The following is a 22,410-nucleotide window of genomic DNA, read 5'->3' on the forward strand; positions in this document are numbered from 1 at the left end:
AGAATGTTAAGTAGACCCACTTTCATGAGGCAAACTGAGCCTGAGTGAATTCACCAATAAAAGTTCAAACTTTTGAAGAGTGACAGAACAGCCAGAGCCATTCAGACTGTAATCTTGGAATAGTTTTAGACACTTTGTGTTTTGGCAACACATGAACAGGACATGTGATCCTTCCTCCCACCCCCACAATGCATGAGCAATAGTGTTTAAAGTGTAGGATCTGTTTTTGATTTGCGGTGAGCCTTGTTCTAACCGTAGGCGATAAGACAGTACAAACTGGCATGATCATCCAGAGTTCTAAGTAAAAATGTCACAGTAAAATAATACCAGTAAATTCCTAAAAATTGAATGCCCACAGGTAAAGAGCTGGGTAACTCGTACATATTTTAGATCCCTTATCATTACCTCATCTCTGTTGTGTGGCTGTTGGTCCATCATCAAAGTTTCCAGTAATTACCAATGAAAACCAGACCAGTGTGAAAATGCTGAGAAAAAGATGTTTATTCAATTTCTAGGCCTGCTATGTATAATCCATAAACAAAAACTCTTTTCCACACACGAGCAAATATCTCTATGTTCCTTCTTACATATAAATATGTACAATGCCTTGCAAAACTGTCGATATTTCTTATTTTCAATTTTACTCCCACAAATGTCAATGTATTTATTGTATTGTCATTTCACTTCACTCAAAGTAGAGCATTACAGTAAAATGGAAGAACATGAAACATGGTTTTAACATTTTTTCAACATAAAAATAAATCTGAAATGTGTGGATTGTATTGGTATTCCATAATTCAATTGGAGTGACCTTGAACGATGTTCTAAAAGGACAGAAAAATGGGCAGCGGGGAAATTAAAATATCTAATATCTGTGGGAATTTGGTAGAACCATAAAGATCTGCAGTTTTAACTTCCTAGAACTGTAGTTCTACAACATACTGAGTAATAAGTTAAAGATATATCTTGTACTTGATAAACCTTCTCGATTTGCTTTTAAAACCTTTAAAAGCATGTTTTCTCTTCCTTCACAATAATGAACTATGTTGCTTTATTTTTTTTTTTTGCACAAAATCCAATTTAAAGCCAATGAACTTATATATGAAAAGGTTTTGGAGGAATGAATAATTTTTCCAAGGCAAATTACCCAACAGCAATGCATAGCCTTTGAATTATAAAGAAGGGGTGGGCATGATACAATTATATCATTATGTCTAATCTCCCTCCAGACACATAATCGTTTGTCCACCAGTTGCTGTCGCTAACTTTTACTCAGTCCTTATCTGTCTATTTGCGAGGCTAAAAAGTGAGCAGCACCCCGGAGTACCACAATACAACACAATGATTAAGTGCCGGGTGCATGAGTAACTAGAATACGGAGGGCTATTAGTTGTGAGTGATATGCTTGAAGTTGCTCCCATGAACTTTGCTGAGACTTGATGCTTGGCACTGTTGGGGGCGGTGGCGTTTGGGAGCGTGGGGGAGGGTGTGCAGTCTAACAGTTGATATTTACCCCAGTGTTCACACACAACTCCCCTCCTTGTTTCCATTTGGACTCCACTTATAAGTGCTGCCATTCTTTCCGTCACCGAGTGCAGGCAACACGTGCGAGTGACCGCGCTCCCTTTCTCTTCACTCTGTCTCCTCTCCATCCTCATTCCCTTCTCGAGCAAACCCGCTTATTAACACAAACACTGGCTGACACTTGTTTGTGCTTTTAATTGTGTCTGGATGTTATGTCTCTTGTGAACACATACATTAGCATTTCTCTGGCATGGTATAATCACTTTTTCAACCACAACACCATGCAAAGTGAGTGCAGGAAATTACCACATGCAATCATGTTTGCTTCACAAGCACATTTGGCTTCACTCAGCTCCTGTATAGTCTGCCACAGTCTCAAAGTTGTTGGGTTTTGTAAATAAGTGCAATCTGGGACGCCATTTCACTAAAGCTGAAGTTCTCCACTGTAACAGCCTTTAAATGTCATTTTACAGGATTTATAGTAATTTTAAGACCTGCTCTATCATGTATTTAATGTATTTAATACTCCATAAAACTATTGCATATTATTATGTAATTTCTATAGTGTAAGATGCATTTCGTTGACACTGTAGAATGCACACTGAAAAGTTTCAGATAACCAAACACAATAACATCAGGACCAGGTGGTCACAAAAAATAATATCCAAAGCACTAATTGTCATTAATTACATCTTAACTATAATTATATGTTTTCTATAACTTTGTCACAGGATGACAGGGGGGTTGGTGCTTTTCCCTGGCGGTCACTGGGCAAAAAAGATGGGGAACACACTGCGCAGGCTGCCAGGCTATGAACAAAAACACAGAAAAAAAAAATTGCACATACACATTCAGGTAAGGTCATGACTGATACTGTATATGATTAAACAGAATCAATTTAATTTGACAAGAGCATGTATTGAAGAGTTCCAGAGCAAAAAATATCGTTTGCCATATAGAACATCACATATTCATCAAAAGTGCATTATCAAGACTTACATCTTTAATATTTTGAAGAAGGCTGTGAAATTGAGCTTCTCATTACATCTGGTATGAAACTAAAAAACAAAGAACATGTTTTTTAGTTAAACAGCTTGATGTCAGTGTGATAGTCTGAGGCAGCAGTGCGATTTCACAACATAGCTGACAGGCATAGCTGATGAAGCCATGACTTCTTGTCTCTAGATAGAAAATCCTTACCTAACTGGGCATCAGTTTGTGCTCTATATGTAAAGTGTGCTAGTCTTTTGCGGCAGGACAATGAAGCACACGAGCAAGTCCACCTCTGAAAAACCCAACAAAACAAAATGACAGGTTTCAGAATGGCTGAGTCAATGTCTGGACTTCAATACAACTGAAATTCTGAGTGATGGCCTCAAACAGGTTCAAAACATATTAAAACAATTTTACAAGTTAAGGTGATCCAAAAGCATTTCCATAGCTAACTAATTACTCAATACCTGTTATGGCAAATTCTTCATGGCAGTTGTTAAGATTTTGTCAGGTTGGTCCATGGGTATTTCCCTTGATAACAGAAATAATTATTTAGAATTTACTCTAATAATATAATTAGTTTGATGATCTGAAATTTGTCTAATTGTGACAAAGAAGAAAAAATAAATACATTTTTCATGGGGCAAATGCTTATGTCACACAAGAGCCACCAAATCCAGAAAAGACAAACTGTAACTCAAATTTCAGAAGGATAATTCAACTATAACACTAAATAGCAACAGAAGCGACACACATAATTCAAAGACATAAAAGCACTCAGTTCCACAAAATACCCATCATTTGTAGATCGCTGTGACACATTTTTAGAAAAACACTATCATCCATAGGAAACAGTCTGGCACCAGCTTGAGAATTTATTTCACTGTTGTCCATCATCTGAAGCACAAACACACATTACTACAGTTTTACAGCATTAAAATGGCTAGTACAAAAGGTTGTTTGCTACTTTTTATTTACCTGACTTTACTATAACCAACATAACATAATATTGTCAAAGAACACAGTATTATCAAGCCTCTCCACAAACTTTGAACAAAGTAATGTTGTGCCAGGGATTGCACAGTAAAATATGCATGTCTCAATAAAATATGCATATAGCCATGTGTCATTGATGACATGGCTTCAACAAAGGCTGCACCGGTATGCACAAAAGAGTGTTAGTCAGATTTGATTCCCCTGACTTCAATGTGTATAGAAGAAAAAGAGTCAACTGGGAGAGTAATTATGCCTGACACCAGTGTATTTGGTAATATCTGAACATGCTTCTCTGTGCCACTCATCTGCTTCCCCTTTAACAAAAAATGTTTAGAATGGTAATAATAAAATTACGTAGGAAAAAAAAAAGGCTCAAACCTCAGCTGTGCATTGTTTCTGAATTAAACGCCCCAAATATCTTCTGGAAATAAGACTGTTTGCCAACAAATGGGGGTCTAATCTACTCAGTCATGGTGGTTTGAAGAAGGAATTTCTCGAAGGCCTGGTTCCAGCTCTCCCACCACAATAGTGATCAAACTCAGAAGAGGGGCTCCTGTTTCCTTTGTTTTCCCACTAAAGGGAAAGGAGGTTACATGGATGAGCTCTGAACTAAACCTGGGTACTGCTAAGGCAAAGCAAGTTAAATACTTAGGATATGTTGAATGTCACACATAGTTAAAGTGTTTTGTTTTTTTATCAATCTTGACATGGTATTTTATGTTCACTTTGGGTTTGTCTCTCCAAACCCAGATTGAAGAAGGGACACTTTGAGATACATTACAGCAACTAAGCCCATGGCTACAGGGTCATCATATAATCTCCTCATGACTCATGAGTCCCACTATCAACACAATAGAACTGGAACCACAACAGTTCGACAACAGTCAAGTACAAGACGGTGCTGCCAGGAAAAAACACAGAGGAACTTAGTTGCCTTTAGCTACTTGCTTTTTGAGTCTCAGGTGACTCCTTCACTACAGGTATGTGTTTCCATAATAGAGGAGTTAAGAGGGCCTCTTGTTGAGGGCCCTTCCCTCCTGTCTCGGCACACTGACTCCAGTGTGAACAAGGATGCCTAGACGATTTAGCGCAGTCTTGTTTGGCTGAGATTTGCACAATGGAAACTGTCATACAGCATGTAAAGTGTAATTAAACTTGGAGCCATTTTGCTTGAGAATATTCAGACCTAGCATGATTGGATTTCACCGTAAGAAAGTCGACATGCATCCTGCACACTGCTGTAAGGCTTATGTTTTGTGGAGAGTGCACAGGCGGAGGAGCACTTCTCATAGTTACTTTTCCCAAATGGCTAGATGTCCAATATGGCTTTCTTAACCACAATCTACCCCCGCCCTCCAGTCTCTGCACCACTTTCTGTAACTGTTTTGTCTCCTGGAACTTCCATTACCCGAAGAGGATAAAAATACAGCACCCTGTGAATTTTGTTGGCTCTGTCAGAGTTGCCATTGAAAATATGGATTTTTTTTCCTTTCCAAATTTCTCTCTGAAACCAAAGTAAGAAAACAAGATGGCCACAACATTTAGACAGAGGGACCACAACACTGAAATCAATCGCCCCTGCATGTGCACATCCAGCTTTCTTATATTGAACCGCAGACATTTCAGGCTTTCAACACACACACATGCAAACATATCCACCCACAGCTCCATACAGTCCTATAAACATTTAAACAAATCCACATGTAACTATGTGAGAAACATAAGCATTTAGAAACCAAAGAAAACAATGGATATACTGGACACTAGAGTCATAAACCCCCACACAAACCTTCACACTTCTACACAATGAGTCACCATAATCCATTACATCCGTTTGGATCTGTTATACTTGTATATCGACAGTGCCAATTTTAAAAGACAGTCTGTGTATCTTATTCCTTTCCACTATAAACCTCTCTTTTCCTTCTCAACCTCAGACAGTGATGACACATCCATTTAAACACCCCTTTCACTCGCATGGACATATGACTCAATGATAATGACAGTACTGAGTGTTTTATAGAGAATCATAATTACAATCATCTAAACCTCCATTCTTGGGAGTTTATGTCCATCTCCACCTTTTCTTCTCACTCTTGCTCTCTTCCTTACTAGCAGCAGCTGCTTTTGCGTCGAGAGTGCCTTTTTTCTCAGACGATAATCTATTGCCGTCCTCCCATCTCTTACATGTTGCTACATGGTGAGTCAGAGCTGTAATTCCATCATTAGCAGGATAATATGTGTGCTGACTGTGTGTTAAAACTTTAAGTGCCAGCTTTGCTTTGACCCCCGGGCAGCCTGTGGGTTTGACTGATGCAAAGCTGCCCACCAAGCACCACTTGAACTTTATAGAGTGGGTTTTGTTCATCACACACTGACCAAGAATGGATTTGGCTATTGGTACCGACACATGTAAAGTGCCTCGCAAACTTATTTATATCCCAGTGACTTTTTTCACATTTTATCACATCGCAGCCACAGATTTTAATATATTTTATTGATGCACAAATAACTTATAACTGAGGTAATAGGAACTTAATGCATGGTCCACATATTTTTGCAAATAAAATCTCAAAAAGTATACTGTGCTTTTGTTCTAAAAGCCCGTTCTCTCTAAATGAAATCCATTGTGACCAGATGTCTTCAGACATATTTAGTGAAAAGAGTTCTTTTCACTAAATATGGAGTTCTATGGAGTTCAGTCTCAGTATTCCTACATTTATTCTCTGAATGTCTCAGGCTTGTTAAAGACCATTAGAAAAGACTCAGCATCATAAAGGAAAGAACACAACAGACGTGTTTACATTGTCCAACAATATGCCAAGTGTGTAACAGCCAAATTCAGGCTGTTACACACTGTCCTAAATGCTAGATGTGCATTGAATAGATACTACACTTATGAAGAGTGGTAAGTAGAAGGTATATTAACAGAAAGGTTATGCTTATAGTTTGCCATAAGCAATGTAGGGAAGACAACAAACTCTTAAGAAGGTGCTCTGTCTCAAGTATTGGTGATTGTGGCAGCATTATACTTGAGGGATTAGCAGGGACAGGGGAGCAGAGTGAATGGAAAGATGTGGATGGAGCTAAAACAGGACATTCCTGGAAGAAAACCTGTCAGTGGTTTCAAAACTTGAAAATGGGACAGAGGGTTATCTTCCATCATAAAACCAGAGCTAAAAGTTTTATTTTTTATTTTTATGAGAGTAAAAATTCTAAAATCTGTGTTTGTAATATGACAAATTGTGAAAAATGTTCAAGGCATACAAGTACATTTGCAAAGCACATGGAAAGTATGCTGAATGACCTTCAATCAGGTCTGCCGCAAGTCTAAAGCTTCCAAAGATGTGCCTTTCTGTTTATCTGTCAAACGTAATGACCATGCTAGGTCACATTTCTCTGACGCGCAGCAGACGTTATAACACCCAGTCGCCACCAACCACTTTGTTCACAGCCAGTCATTACAGGCTGCCAGAGACAAACAGCTCTAAATCAAAAGTTAAATTACAGCAAAGCACAGGTTGGATTATGAAAGTAATAGACACAGAAGTGAATTGATAAGACATGTCTCAGCTCAGTTCCCACCAGTCTTTTTATTTCAATAACAAACTTGCACAATTAGGCCCTAAACTCTGCCATAAATCTTGCAGCATGTATGGAGTTTAAAGAATCCCTCCAGGCAGAAGACACTTTGATTTTGATTGCAGCATGAGGAATAAATGTTTTTATATTTGTGTGTCAGTTTAGTATACATAAACATGTTGGGTTTTTTTGTACTACATATGATAAACCCTAGATGTAGTTGAAGTGTGATTTTGACTTCCTGCGTGGTTCACATCACTATGCAATCACAGAGGAGCTCCTTGCAGTCCATGACAAATCTCCACCTGTGTGTGAGATCAGTGTCGCTGTACATGTGGGAGCTCGCCCTGATCCCACAGCCTCTGCACTATCACCCACTACCTGAGGCCCTGCCCGAATGAGTGACTGACTGACTAATGGGAGAATCTCATCTGACAAAGAGCATCAGTGATTGATCACCGAGTCTCACCTGAGCACCTCAGGGAGGCTCGGCATGCCAAAGATTGTGAGCCTCAAGAGAGCGCACCTTTCCTGTACTCGTCCACCTGACTCCCTTGGGCAGATTCCCTTGCTCATGAATCTGTGTGGTCAACACAGCAACTATGTGTATAAACACACATTCTGCCTCACAAGTGGTTTGTGTGAACCTAAAACTAATACAACTTGCCTGTAGGTCAGGAAAGAATTAGATATTTAATCATTTGTACTTTGAGACAAGTGACGTTTCAGTTGATCTTGGAAGGAGCTCCCTGACAAAACATGTTTAAAGAACAACCTTGGGCTATCAAGCTGACTTGTCTGAGCAACAGGATTTCACCTCATTAAATATGAATCCAGCCATTTTACACCAAACAAGAGCAAGTCCAATTGCACTGAGGAAAAGACAATTAGCGTTGAATCAATTTTGTTCTTCCTTTTATCTTCTCCCTCTCATTTCATTGCTGAATTATTTTAGCAGAATAATGAACGTTATGGGAAAAGAACACACAAACTGTAAGATTCTTGGAAGACGAAGGCAGACAAACCCCCATCTCGCTCATAGCTATGTCTGGATTGCCTTCTGTGCTGAGATAGGAGTCAACATGTTTAGCGACATCAAAAGAAAACCTGATACCTTAAGTATAAGAAGATTAACACTTGCAGTGATCTTGAGCTTAGGCTTCTCCAGGACTTTCAACAGACTGCGCCAGGAGGGACAATTACCAATGAATTGGCACCAACATCTCGTAGTTACTTAACAAAATCTGGCACAGTGTATAAGCTCTCGTCCCTAAGACTTCCTTTCAAGTCTGGCCCCGGTATCAGAAGGCTAACAGATTGGGGAATGTGACGAGAGCCGACAGCAGGGGAATCTGCGGGAACGCTGACAGAGGGAGGTAGTGGGGGAGAGGTGAGTGAGCAAGAAAGAAAGAAAAACAAAGGAGACAAAGAGGAAAACAAAGAAACAATCATATCAGTCAGAAGGCATTTTATTTCCTGACTTCAGGGTTGTGTCATATCTCAGGGTGGATATTTGTGGTGTGTCTAAGCTGACTGGTATGCCTGTGGGGCGTTACTGTTTACCTCAGTGGACCGAATATGACAGATTCAGGAAAGTGACTTTCAATGAAACTCTGAAAGCAAATGCTGATAATCTTACTGAAAATGGCAGATGTAGGCAGAGCATGTACATAAATGCTGAAAGACAAACATTGCAAACATAGTTTAAAAATGTCATAATTTAAACAATTTTATTTCATAATTATTGCTACTTTGAATGCGTTGGGATATTTTAATGTCAGAAAGCCACACACACAAGTCGACATTGGAACACCTGTAGGCGATGTTATGTTGCCACAAGCTCTCTGCTAATCCATTCCTGGAGCGTTTCACCGCAGGCCCTCTCAGGGTTTATGGAGTACACTGCTCTTTACACATTTATCACTCCCCATTAATCCAAAGTACATACTGTATGCTTGTACCTACAAAGATTTTTTTTTTAGGACTGAAAGTAATCTGCCTGTCAAAGAGGATGTCAAAAGAGGAAACCTGTGGTGAAGTCATGGACAAACTCCTTAGGCAAAGATGCCTCTGTCCCCGCAGGAAACTGACAGCTTCCTGAGATTTTTGGGGCAAAGTTTTAAAGTTTCTGAAAGTTTTTATACAATTCTGTATAGCTTTCCTCAAAACAAAAATAAATAAATAAATAAGAAATTAAAATAAATGTAGGTAATTGTTTTTGAAAAGTTAAAGTATAATTTTGCCAAATATTAAATATTTGGCAAAGGGTTAGGGTAGGGTTACCTCTTCCCCTTAGGGTAGGTTAAACCTTCCTCTACATATTTGTATGTTGCTGTATAGATGACAATGTATGTCGTTAAGTATGACAACATATGTTGTTTGTGTGTTGTTGTATAGCATGTATGTTGCTATACAACGACATGTTGCATGAGTTTAATGTTAAAATAGGAGCTCTTGGTTTGATCAGTACATGCGTTTTAGACTGAAGGATGATGAATTCAGTGTACTACTGTGTCAGGACAGGGTATGTTTCTTACTGTTGTGATGCCACTGTGATGCCATGTTGGTTATTCTTCATCTCAGAGTTCATTCAATGAATGAACTCAGCCTTGGTTGTGTCTATGTGGTTGTGTCACAACCAAATAGACATAAACTATAAACTAATAAACTAATTTGCTTTCAGATTAGATAATTCCTAGAAAGTGATTTATTACAGACAAAAGTTGCATAATTTTGGCAGAATGATACATACAAATAGGTGTGTTTTCCCAAAAAAAGTTTCTTAATTTTTACAGTTCACTCATTGGATTAATTTAACTTTAAATGTTTTTGGACAGTTATCAAGAAACTTTCAACTTTCAAGAAATTTCAATCATTTCAATGGAATAGCAATCAGCTACTCCAGAATTATAAATCAGAAAATATTCACAACATAAATTTTCAACTAAAGTTCTATAAAAAAAAAAATAAATAAAACGACTTTGTCACTACCTTCATTGTTAAATCTTGTAATAGAAATTTGACCAAAAAATTGCACAATTTCAAATGCAGAAATGCAGCTCAGTCATATCCAATGTATATAGGTGAATAACATCTGGATTTTAAGAAAATAGATGCTAATTCCTGCCTATCCCATCTAAATTTGTTCCCAGCTCTTTACTTAAATAAAGCATAATATGTTCCTGGGAACATTCCACGTTGTTAAACTCATTCCATGAATTTTTTAAGAATGCTGTGTGTGTTTTCTAACACACCACTCAGTAACATAGTAGAGATAACAGGTGACAAGACAAGAGGCACCAGCACATTGTTGGATCAAGAGTCCGCCTTGGGATACTGTGACAGACGTATATTTCTGACACGTCTCAACAGTGACTGGGAGGCGCAGGAAAAACCATGTGATTTGGCATTATTTTTGAGAAACCCCCACTCCCCCCAGTAATAGTACTCTGTCATTCCCCAGCCCTCAGTGGAATGGCTTTGACAGAAAGACAGAAGAGATGTGACCTGAAACAAGACGCTGTTTGATCATTGCCGTAACACTTTCATTCTGTCACAAAGATCTATGCAAAATCACTAAATATTAAAAAAGTTTTCAGTAATATTAAAGTGGAAATAAGCTCACTGATGCCAATGCATTATACATCAATACCTCTGACAAAACACATTTTGTTACTGAACTGACGATCCAACAGAAGAAAGAGAAAGTATGATGAGTCTTCAGAGGGGTACAACCTAGGCCACTGAGACATTTAATGCATGTGTGTTTTATGGACAAAAAGGGACAACCTTCTTTTAATAAAATTTTTCTGCAGAAACTAACCACAAGACCTTCAGCTAAAACAAAAGTACTCCTTTCTATCTTCGATTGATTTAATTATTTTTTCAAAAACAAAACAGAGTCTGTAGCACAGTTGGTTAAGAATGATCAAAATTAATATACACATTGTGAGCTACAAATCCATGATTGAAAATGACAAGGCTTGAAAGTATATAAGTGCTGAATGAAAGCATTCTGAACACATTACTTATCTTAATACCATGTAATAACAACGCAAGTGTGGATATAATCTGAATGCAGGGTTTAATCCGTATATTATATTTGTTCATTCAATTTGGTCAAAATAAAAAAAAAAAAAAAAACACACATGGTAACTTCAGTTTTGTCTCAATGCAGTAACTATAATTGTTTCTAGAGAGTAATTTCTCTTAAACTAATTGTTGTAAATCAAGAAATTTCCTATGAGTTCTTAAAACCAAAAGATAAGGTGCGTGTGTTTGTGCTGGACTGAATAAGTAATCGAATATAAAATGTTCTACTGTTACCAGTAATAAACGCAATCAAACATTTACTAATGAAAATAGTACCAGTGATTTTGATACAATGTTTGACTTTGTGTTAATAAAACAACTTTTTTTTTATTCAGTAACTACTTTTCTTACCACTTCATTGCTACATTCCTTCTTTCGCAGACATTTACAATGAGACAGTCAAGAGCTGGCTCTTTAAACACAAAAAAAACTGGTCTAAGATTATTCACAGGTTCCAAACTAAACCTTGAAGTGCTTCAGTAGACAGGTGGTGAAAAAAATACATCAATATTTGCCTGCTTTCACACAAACCAACTTCATACTATCCCAACACCTCGTAAAGTCAGACACTGCCCACACCCAATGAATTTAGAGCAATCTGAGGGGTTGGCAGGAGCAGACTGCTGTATGCATTTCTCTGGTTTTGCTGACAGCTTGCCCTACTCACCTCATCTGTCTGCTGTCTATAAAGAACAGCCTTGTGGGCACGCTCAGAGCCCCACCTCCTGATCTCCAGACCTGTGGCTCTTGGACCTTCTCAGAATGATTTATACAAAATGGTTAACGTTCATTTACAATATTCAAAACAAAAATATGCCTACATTTCTTAAGTAAATCATTTAAGAAAGATTGTGACAAAGCAGAATGCTGTTTCACCTTACTTAAAGTGTGCTTCTCAGGAAATTGGATGCTACATTAAGAAATGGAGCTCATGATGTTGGGAGTCTATTTGTATGAGAAATGTTACACCTTCTCATCCAAGTTTAGTTTAATAATTGCAATATTTATTATAACGCCAGCAATGCCACTCACCTTTTCACCCATGAATGCATGCAACGCAATGTAGACTAAATATTTGGTTTGAAATGTGAGAGCCTATTTAAAAACTATACGGCCCTAAAATTGTGTCAGGCCATAAAATTGGACAAACACCACCTCAGATGTCTGACTATTCAAGTCAGACAAATTTTACAGTGTCATTATTTATTTAATAAAAACTGAAAATGCACTAAGAGATGAAGGGTCTCTTAGTGCTTTGGAAATAAAGCAAGAGGCAGCCTGGGGCTGTTGGCGAAATACAGTTGATAAACAGGTCAAAGGAGAACATGATCACTTCTGTGAAAGCTGAACTTTTGTGGAGATGCATCTCTGGAGTGCTCAGCTGTTTGGGAATGAAATGGCGAGGATGAGAGACAAGGGCAATGATTCTAAACAAACAACTCTCACTGCACATTAATCTGGGTAGAGTTACAAAAGTTTTTTCAAAAAGTTGGGACCCAGAGCTGTTCCAAAATCCAAATCAGCTTTTTCACATGAAATGCAAGGCATTTATACTACCTACAGCACTGCACAGCTACAGATCCAAATAGTTATCTTTAGATCTATTTCAGCACATTAACATTTAAAACCGTATCCATTATACTCAACAATTGCAAGGCTCAACATGCACAAAAAAATACTGCTAATAATGGCAATGGATATGTAAAATTAATATGGCATATTTACCATTTAAAAAATATTTTGTAAATATGTTGTCTTTAAAGTACCGTCTTCTATTGTGTATTGTAGGTTTATTTTGTTCTGAAACAATCAGAACAATCAGTTCAGTTCGAGAGATAAACGGAGGTTATTATTGTGAAGCTACAGCAAACATGAACCAGTTGTCATAAGTCAATAATAACCATCGGTCCATGAATGCCCTAGGTAAATAAATTAATCAGCCTATAAGAGGAGAATGTACACATTTCTGTCAAAGCAGCAGTCTCTTGCTGACTTACTGTAAATGCTTTCTCAGTGATGGCATTTAATAGAAACAAACTTAGAAGCTTCTGGCAATTCCTTTAGGGCACGTACTATGAAGAAACATTTTACGGAATCCACACGAGAACCCAATTCAAGTCTAAGTCAACTATAGTCTCTACAATGTGGGAAAAAAATAAAAACAAGCCATATTCAAGTCAGAAGCATATTTAACATGGCAAGTTCAACCAAATATCATATGTGCAATGTGCCATGATAATTCATTTAAGGGCCTGCGGTGTAGCGGAAGAATGAGTATTCCATATACGAAGGAAAGTTGTCCTCAGCACAGCTGTCTGTGGTTTGGTTGCCGATTCTCAAAACTTAGATGCATGTTTTTTCCACTTCTCTCTGTATATTTCTTGTCTGATTGCTGTTGACAAAGACCACTTGTGACACAAAATCCTGTCAATTAATTAAGAAAAAAAAGCACAAAAATCTCATTTTAAAATAAAAATAAAAAAATTAAAAAAATTGGGAATGAAAAACTACGTTTCTTAAAACATCTTTGTGAAGACCAAAAATGGAGAAAAATAAATAAATCATCAGTGCAAAAACACGGTGGCAACTTTTAGCAAAGGCTTTTTTTATTGCGAAAGAATCTGAGGACTTTTGTGTCTTTCAAACAAACTATGACTTCACTCTATAGAAAAACATTCTAAAGTCAAAACCTAAGGCATTTGTCAGAGCTGAAACCAGGCTCCTTAAAAAGATAATGTTTGCATTCAAAAAGCAAATTTACAACAGTAGGGGTATAAAGAAGGAATTAGGACTCCACAATGCTCCATTTCTGAACTCTGCTTGGGTGAAACTTGGTGGCTGGAGGATAAAATGGGTATGCATTTATAAGTTTAGAAATGTCTTACTTAAATGAAGTAATACTCTAATGAAGAGTGAACCAAGGCTCTTCCACAGAATTGTGAAACACTGAGCTGGCCAGTCTTTCACTGGTCATGCAACAAATAACCCTACCACTAACACTATTAAAACCAGACGTAATAAAACGAACACATCATAATGTATGCTTCTGCAACACTCTTTCGCTGCCTCACCCAGCTGGAGCCAAGTTAGCCAGGATTTACGTAACCCAGTCACAGAGTCTCCATTAATTGCTGAAAGTGACACCGTGCACGGTTATTATATGATTACGACATGACAGCTCTCGTTTTTCACTATTAAAAGGGAGACAAGCCTGTGCTCAGCTGCAATAGGGTTTCAGTATATGTAAGAAGGAAGAAAGTATGATCACTTTTTGACATTCTTTAAAATTAAAATGTATAATAAAAGATTTTGTTGAAAAACATATATATATATATTGCATTGTTTTAATGTGTTTTGAGAGACATTGGTCTTATTTTCAATCAGAAACAAACATTATTATAATTTCAAATCTAACTCTGACAGGGCAATGAAAATGTTGGTGTAAACTATGAGTAACTTTGCACGGGATTTTCTGTCAACATTGTCTCAAAGTAACCAAGTATACTTTGAGACAATGTTGAACAGCTACATAAAAGGTCTGTTCTAATATTAACTGCACATCAGAACCTGCCCTGTGCTTCCATATTTGACTGTATTCCTGACCTCTGTAGCAGTCCTTTAGGTGGAGTATAGTTTTGTCAGTGCAGGTATCCTCTTGGTGATTCACAAAGTTCAATTTATGATGAGAACTGGTGTATCATCACATCCAGGTCTTGGGCAGATGGCAAAACCAGTGGGTGTCTTTGGACCAACTGACTTTAGAAACCTTAATCTAAAAGTTATTACACACTTGATAATTATTTCATTTTCTTATGACTGAGAAGCAAATTTAAGAGTAGTCATGTACTAATTTTCAGTAGGGTAAAAAAAGGAAAACTTGTCTTCTGGCCTTTTCTCCATGCCATCACAAAATTCAACTATACTAGTAAGAGAATGAAGCTAGAGAACTTTTGTACTACTGTGTTGTTTTTATAGAATAACCTGACAAATGTTAAAGGTCAGACTAACTAAAGATAAAAGTAACTGACCCCAATCAGAAGGACTTCCTCTATACTCCTCTGGATTCAGTCATTCAGAGGGATTACATGCATGCATCTGCATGGGTCTGTGTAGGATAAATGATGTCTCAGAAGCCAGGGTCATTGTGCTCTTCATGTAACCCAGTAACATCCATCTTAGGCCGCCTGGAGAGATGAAGTTTTTCACTATGGAGTGGGCTGGCACACAACTGGGTGGGGGTGTAGCAGTGAGGTTGCTGAAGTGCAGAAAGACAAGAAGCAGATCAGAGTTTGAGAGGTTAAGCCCAAACAATCGCAGCCATTTTGGATTACATCTGCCTGCACACTACAAACATGGCCCTGAATTTTTAAAAACTTCATAGATAAACTTTTAGTTAATCTATGGTAATATGGAGTTTATCTTACATTTATGCTGCAAAACAAGATTTTTCATTTTTTAATTTTTAACCAATATGTAGACATCTGATTACAACTTAAAACCAACAATTATTTGACAAAAATTACTGAATCGCAATTGTTAAAAAATATTATTATGTTTACCAAGTCTTTCTGAATGAAGTTTAAAGAAGATTTTGACACAGTGCAGAAAGAAGACTGCATGTCTTTTAAAGGTACAAAGGCACCTGGCAAGCTAAGGCTGGAAGACACATACCAGACCTTTACTTAAAAGGCCATGTCAGGGGTTAAGTGGTCATGGAAAAGGAGGCAGAGAGCCGCCGCTAAAGTTATTAGACAGCATAGTTTCTCTCGTCAGCAGGTGGGAGGTGAGATTTGCTGTGACGAGCAGGTGCTGCTCAGGGCCAGAGATCACAGCTGAACGCTAGGCTGTGATAAGCCCTGTACACCACTTAAATTACACCACCACCACCACTTTGACCCTGCATGCTTTGGACAGTGTTATGAAGAGAAAGTGAGAACGTTGGGAGTCAAAGTGTGAGAAAAAAAAAAAAAAAAAAAAAAAACTTAGAGAAGTGGATACACACATAAGTGCAACTGTATGGCCTACACACAAAATAGGTCAATAAAGTGTACATTATACCTGAAAATTGGATTTATTTTAGTAATTTATTAAGATTCATTGGAAAGAGATTGATTCATCGATAAGTATGAATCAATGATATTGTTATAAATTATTATTTATAACAATAATGATTGAGGATCATTGCTAATTAAAGCTCCAAATTCTGTTTCTCAGGAAATCACATTAACCCACATATCAATAAAATAAAATAATAAAAAAAAATATTTACAGATGTCATGGCCTAGATAATTATGAAGAACAAAGTAAGATGAAGCACAAGGTCCTTGAAGAAGTTAGTTACCTTCAATATTGCAATCCTCTTCCAAAACAGAGAATGTGATAGAGATGATGTGCCATGTCAAATGGTGGTGGTGTTGCAATATATTTTCTTAAATTAAAAATCATCACAACCATCTGCCTGGAAATTTTGGAGTACTTTGTTCTTCCCTTTGCTGACTGAAGTTTAACAACCTTGTTTATTGACCATGGAATCACTGTCCTTGATTGGTCAGCAAACTCGTTTGACTTGACCCCCATAGAGAATCTATGGGGTATTGTTGAGGGGAACCTGGGAAACGCCAGACCCAACAATCCAAACAAGTTGAACCAGGCTACTAAAGCAAACTGTAAATCCCACAACAAAGTCAAAGGCTGATTTTGGACATGCCCAGCCACAATGATGCAGTGATTCACTCAAAACAATCCATATTAGGTATTGACGGATATACATAATAGTACTTTTCAGGAGATTGATATTTCTGTATTGAAAATCCTTTTTTTTTACATTAATGTTGAAAAAAAAAACCTCGGAATTCTGTGATAAAATAAAGTATGAGTTATCCGTAGTTTTAAGCAATAGAAAAACATTTTCAGAAATGCTTCAAATACATTCATCTTTGAGTAATTACATTCATCTTTGTGTTACATTTTAGAAGAATTACTCCAATTACTGCAATAAATTAATTATTTTTAATAATTTAGATTTACAGAGTTGCATCTTTACAGTGTACAAGTTCAGAAAGGATTTACAGCTGTGTGTGTGCAGACCTCTTCATCCTTTCATGTCATTTTTCTTCAAACATCAGCTGTGGTTGTTGATTTGTCTGTACAAAACCTCAAGGTATGGGGGTGGTAAAATAATGTCAATGAAAACAGTCAACAGAGGCCTGTGTGGTTTTCTTAAAATAAAGGCGTTCATCCTAAAACTGGCATCAAGTCGTGGATTTCAAACTCTGATTCTTTGAGTTGAACCCAGCTTTGACACATGTTAACGACACACTGCAGAGAGAAAGGCAGCATAAAGGGCATGCTATGGGATGAAAGTGGCAGAGTGAGAAGGTGAGGAAAGAGCAGAGGCGGATGAATTTATTTGATGATTACCTTTTTCTAATCTCAGATGCCCTGGAGACCTCAGCACCCGCTGCACTTCCTGCAACTCAAAATGATAAACAAACAAAAAGAGGCATGAGAGTCGGGGAATGAAAGTGTAAGGGAGCAGAAGCACGAGGAGCTTTGAGGATTCGGCGAGGTGAAGTATTGATCATCCATTGACAAACACAATAGAAATTTTAGATGTGATGTGAGAGGGCCCCTATTCATAATTCATCAACAAGCCAAATGTGAGGGACGTGGGGTGTGGACAGAGGGAAGCACTGAGTATTGATTACTAGACGGGTGTATGGAGTGGTACAGGGTGGGGGAGTCTCCAGATAGAAGAGAAGCCAGGAAGGTAGAGTGGATGTAAAAAAAAAAAAAAAAAAGATGGGTATAGCAGTTGCTGAGAGAGGGGAAGGGGGTCTAGAAGGAGCAAAGGAAAGCCATTAAGGACGGCAGTGTTACCAGACACTGGCAGTGACAAAGAGTGCAAAGCAAAGATTGGAGGAGAGGGAGAAACCAATGTTAGCGAGAGGTCAACACACATCACCCACCACTAACACACCGCCTTTACGCCACACTCCTACTGTCTCCCTGCGCCACCCAAATCAATATCACCATGTCAAAACATAAAATGCATGCTTTTGCTCTTAAGTAAAAGGTGTCTAAGATTTTTAAAAGCATTGATTCTGTGATGGGTCGATGGGAATCAAGGCATATTTTCCTGTGCAGCGAGGGGTAATAACACTCAGCTGGTAATGGCACAACAGAGGGAATCCGACCGTGTCTGTATAAGAGTGCACTGGTCAGATTACGGCACTCCGCTCCACCGGGAGAGGTCACAGTAAAGGGGCAGGTCAAGGATTTGATCTGTCTGTACAAACTGTCTCTTAGAATTGTCAATTGGGAAGCCAAGCAATGAAGGATGAGCTGATAGGACTTGACTTTCTCTGGGGTCCTCACCAGAAACATTTTACACGTTAAAGTGAGGAGTACCTAAAGCAGAAGTTCTAACAGTCTTCGACCAGGGAGAATGTGTACTAAAACACAGCTGATCAGAGCAGACGATTCCTCTTTGACTGTGTCTGCCGAACCGTTTAGGTGAAATATTGTAAACCATATCATGTTCAGCTAAATCCTTTTCCTCACTACTAGAAACTAAGCTCAATGCTATGACACCTCTGCAACTTTGCTCTATGCCTTAAATAAAAGTCAGTGTCAAATGGTAAAATGAGTTTGAGACAGGAAGGTCTTTAGTGATTTAAGGAGAAAGAAAATAGTTTTCTTCCCCAGTTAGGGACCATCTGGACCAACACTTGGGACACTACAATTGCTACTGGAGAGCCAAACCGGCTTCAGACAAGGTACAAATAGAGACAGCCAGAAAAACACAAAGAAGTAAAAAAAAAAACATGTTCCACAAATAGAAGCTACCAACCACAAGAAGGGCACAGCCAGACACACAGCCATGTATCCAGAGTTCTCCACTGGTTAGCACAGCTGCCAGCTGATGGAACATTAAGTAAATAGCCTTATTCCTGAGTACTTCCATTGAACTCTTATGAGTTCAAGATCAGGCAAACATAGATGACTGAGTATTACTGTGACAGGAAAAACAAATAAATGACTAAAAGCTGATCAACTAGTTTCAAATCTTTTGAAACTCTAGTTCTAACCTGAAAAAAAGCCCAGTTGGGAAAAAGCCAGTAATCATCACTCTCTCACAATTTAGTTACAATATCTGTATTTGTTTGATCATAAAAATTCCCAAGAATTTTTTTCTTTTATGGTTTTTCAGTTATTTGGACATGTGGTCAGTTGTCTTATGCTTCGTGTCCTACTTGGTGCCAAATTCATGATGGGTATTACCAAGATATTCCAAAAGGTGATCTACAAGCTAGAACAAAAGGTGTGTGTGTGTAAAATGTCCCCACCAGCTGAGACAGGTCTGTGGAAACTGCACACCAGGAGTGATCTAGTTCAAGCTCCATGAGTTAGCCACCCAATTTTTGTTTCTTTAAGTTTCTATCAGAACCCAGAGTGTAGACAATAGTTTGATTCATTTAATTCTTTTACTTCCAGTTCCTTTCAGATACTGGAATTTCAATTGAAGACTAGTTATTTTTGGCTTGATTCTAAACCATTCTAACCCACAGAAATATGCACAATTATTTTTAAAATTTGAAATCAGGGATTATTGAGTGAAAAGCAAAGAAATAACCCTCAAGGCACATTTTTCATAGATCACATTTGATTTGTTAAGATCAAAATTATTCAATACCGTAGCAGATTTAGATATAAGTAATCTTAATTTGACCACTATGTTTCTCCTGACTTAAAGTAACTAATGCTTTGATCCAACAATGATTTTGACAGCATGTAACAGAGAATCTGTAGAGGGATCAAAAGGTCATACGGTAAGGTACCAAGCCTTCCAAACTCTAAGACAGTCTGACAATGACTGTGATGTCATTGTCAGAAATAAACATCAACATACCAGTAGAAATATGCAAATACTCATGGACTTTATTTTGGTTTTGTTTGTATTTACTTCTAATTCATGTAAAGCAATTTTAACTTCCTTGTTGTTTAAAAAGTGCTAAAATTACCTTATCTATCTTACCTTGTCTTTAAATTCCAACAAAAAAGCTGCTGTTCCTTTTACATTTTTATCTGAAGACAAAGACAATAGTGATAATAGTTTTACACTGAAGGAAATGAGTAGTTGTGTGCTTCATTTTAAGATTGTTATTAAAGATAAACAAAGCATATATCCTCGACAATCCAAATGTGTTCCTTTGAAATTATAATAATAACAACTGGTGCATTTCACATTTATTAGGAAAATAGCTTTCTGTGTATCTTGCTTTTCTAATCAAAGCCTATGTAAAGTTTCAATCAAAAGCATCTTTTAACAGTTAAGTTTTTTATAAAAATTATCAGCTGAGATATCGTTCCTAAAGGTGATGGCATACAGCTCATTGGTATACTGTAATATCTGTGATCTTATGCCATCATCCACATTTGTTAAATATTTTTAAAGTTTTAAAGTCTCAGAATTACAAAGCAAGAAAAGTCAACTGAGCAAGTTGTGGTGGGTGGTTCTGTTGTAACTGACAGTTTGCCAAGGTAGTGACAGTATTTGCTGTAGCCTCAGCAGAACCTGTGTTCTCCCGGATAACCAACAGTCTCTCTCAGTATCAGGGCATGCTGTAACTCAAGAAAGACCACAGATTAATCTTTAAACTTAAATGACAATACCAACATCGTTGAGTCACTAAGGTCCAACATGACCATATCTCTGACGCATGATGTGAAGACAGTGGGCGGGTTGGTCATTGGGTTAGTCTCATGCCTGTTTGTGGGTGATCTGTTGTCAGTGTGGCACACGAGAATGTGGGAAATTAAAGCCGGCAGGAAGATAATCTGGTCACCAGATCCAGGCTTGGGGGAGGTGCTGACAGCCGTGCTGCTCTGCCGTGTGTCATATGAGGAGGAGGGCCAAATGGCAGGTGACTGACTCACTCCCTGTTAATGGACAGATGACCATATTAGTAAAAACAATTCAGGAGAAGGAAAAAGTAAAGAAACAGAATGAGGGGACCCAATGAGAGAATAAACAGACAGCGTCATGATTTTCATTTGATACCTTGTTTTATCTGTCTCTTGAAAAAGTGGGTTGGATGTGAAGTGATGAAGTAGCAAGAGAAAAAGGAGCTCCTCAAGTACAATCTGCAGTAGACAAGGAGGAACTCTGCTGGTGCTCCAGCGACACTGTGTGAAGCCAGCAGGTATGGAAACAGGTTGACACATCCATGTGTTGGTGCAGAAATGCATAAGAACATGGTGTGCCAGCAAGTGTGTGTGCCTGTGCATGTGTATTTAACAGCTTAATCAATTACCTAACCACTTGCCAAAGAGAAAACATGTCTTTTCGTTTTCCAACATGTTTCCCTCCTTTCAGAAAATGAGTCTACAAAGATTGTTATGTTCAGAGCTCAAACAGAGAACAAAGCATTTCTCACTTCTTTTGTGCAAAAGAGACTTCTGGTGCACTATATCAAAAGCCAGAGCTGGAAGCAGAAGCAAAACCAGATGACAAGTGTCAGAACAATTAATATCTTGCATTTGCCCAATCAAATATGATAATTACCAAAAACATATAAAGAGTGCAATAGCACCCTAACACACCCATTAATTCATATCTAGCATAGATTATTTAATTGTGAACCTAGCAGATATTCTTATGTTGCTCTTTTTCATTTAAATCCTGCCACAGCAGATAGTGGAATCAAAGACTGTTTAAAAAAAATCAGGACATGAAACTCATTAGGAAAATTAAATTGTGTACATTAAATAAAGCCGCACTGAAGCAACGGTGAACATTTTGTCAGCAATGCTGGGGCATAATAAAATCAAAGAATCACAGCTTAATTGGATTGCACCTAAAAAGGATCATACTGACAAATGCGATTGTATTAAGCCATAAATGTACACACCTCCTGCGAGTCTTCCCTAAATCCAGTGAAATTGAAATATCCTGGGCTCCTGACCACTTTCTGAAACAATTAGTCACCCAGCAATATGAGAATGCAACAAGGAAGAACAAGACCGCATAGACAAAGCCAGTTGATCATCAGTTTCAAATTAACATCTCTTGTTAGTGCATCTCTCATGACTGTGTATAATGAATCTGCTTCCACTGAAATGGCTAAGTGTAGTATCAATACCCCTTTTCTCAACTAACAAACATAAATTTAAATGTTCTTTGTTAGGATTTATGAGACAGACTAGGATGAGGAAGTTCAT

General features: G+C 37.8%; 1 long non-coding RNA gene across 2 annotated transcripts in view; it reads right to left on the reverse strand.

Moving 5' to 3' along the window:
• Positions 1 to 2,060: 2,060 nt before the first annotated feature.
• The window catches only part of LOC129363982 (uncharacterized), an 89,561-nt gene continuing 69,211 nt past the window's right edge, over positions 2,061 to 22,410 (reverse strand). The window contains exons 2-7 of one of the 2 annotated variants that reach the window (XR_008606374.1): positions 17,608 to 17,656; positions 15,216 to 15,442; positions 2,985 to 3,048; positions 2,725 to 2,809; positions 2,524 to 2,582; positions 2,061 to 2,333 (exon numbers count right to left, since the gene is read on the reverse strand). This is a non-coding gene — a long non-coding RNA (uncharacterized LOC129363982). The remainder of the gene's footprint in view (positions 2,334 to 2,523; positions 2,583 to 2,724; positions 2,810 to 2,984; positions 3,049 to 15,215; positions 15,443 to 17,607; positions 17,657 to 22,410) is intronic. The other variant, XR_008606375.1, reaches the window with a different exon arrangement.

This window comes from Poeciliopsis prolifica, unplaced genomic scaffold (assembly GCF_027474105.1).
Source record: "Poeciliopsis prolifica strain line A6 unplaced genomic scaffold, Auburn_PproV2 SCAFFOLD011, whole genome shotgun sequence".
NCBI classification, from domain to species: domain Eukaryota; kingdom Metazoa; phylum Chordata; class Actinopteri; order Cyprinodontiformes; family Poeciliidae; genus Poeciliopsis; species Poeciliopsis prolifica.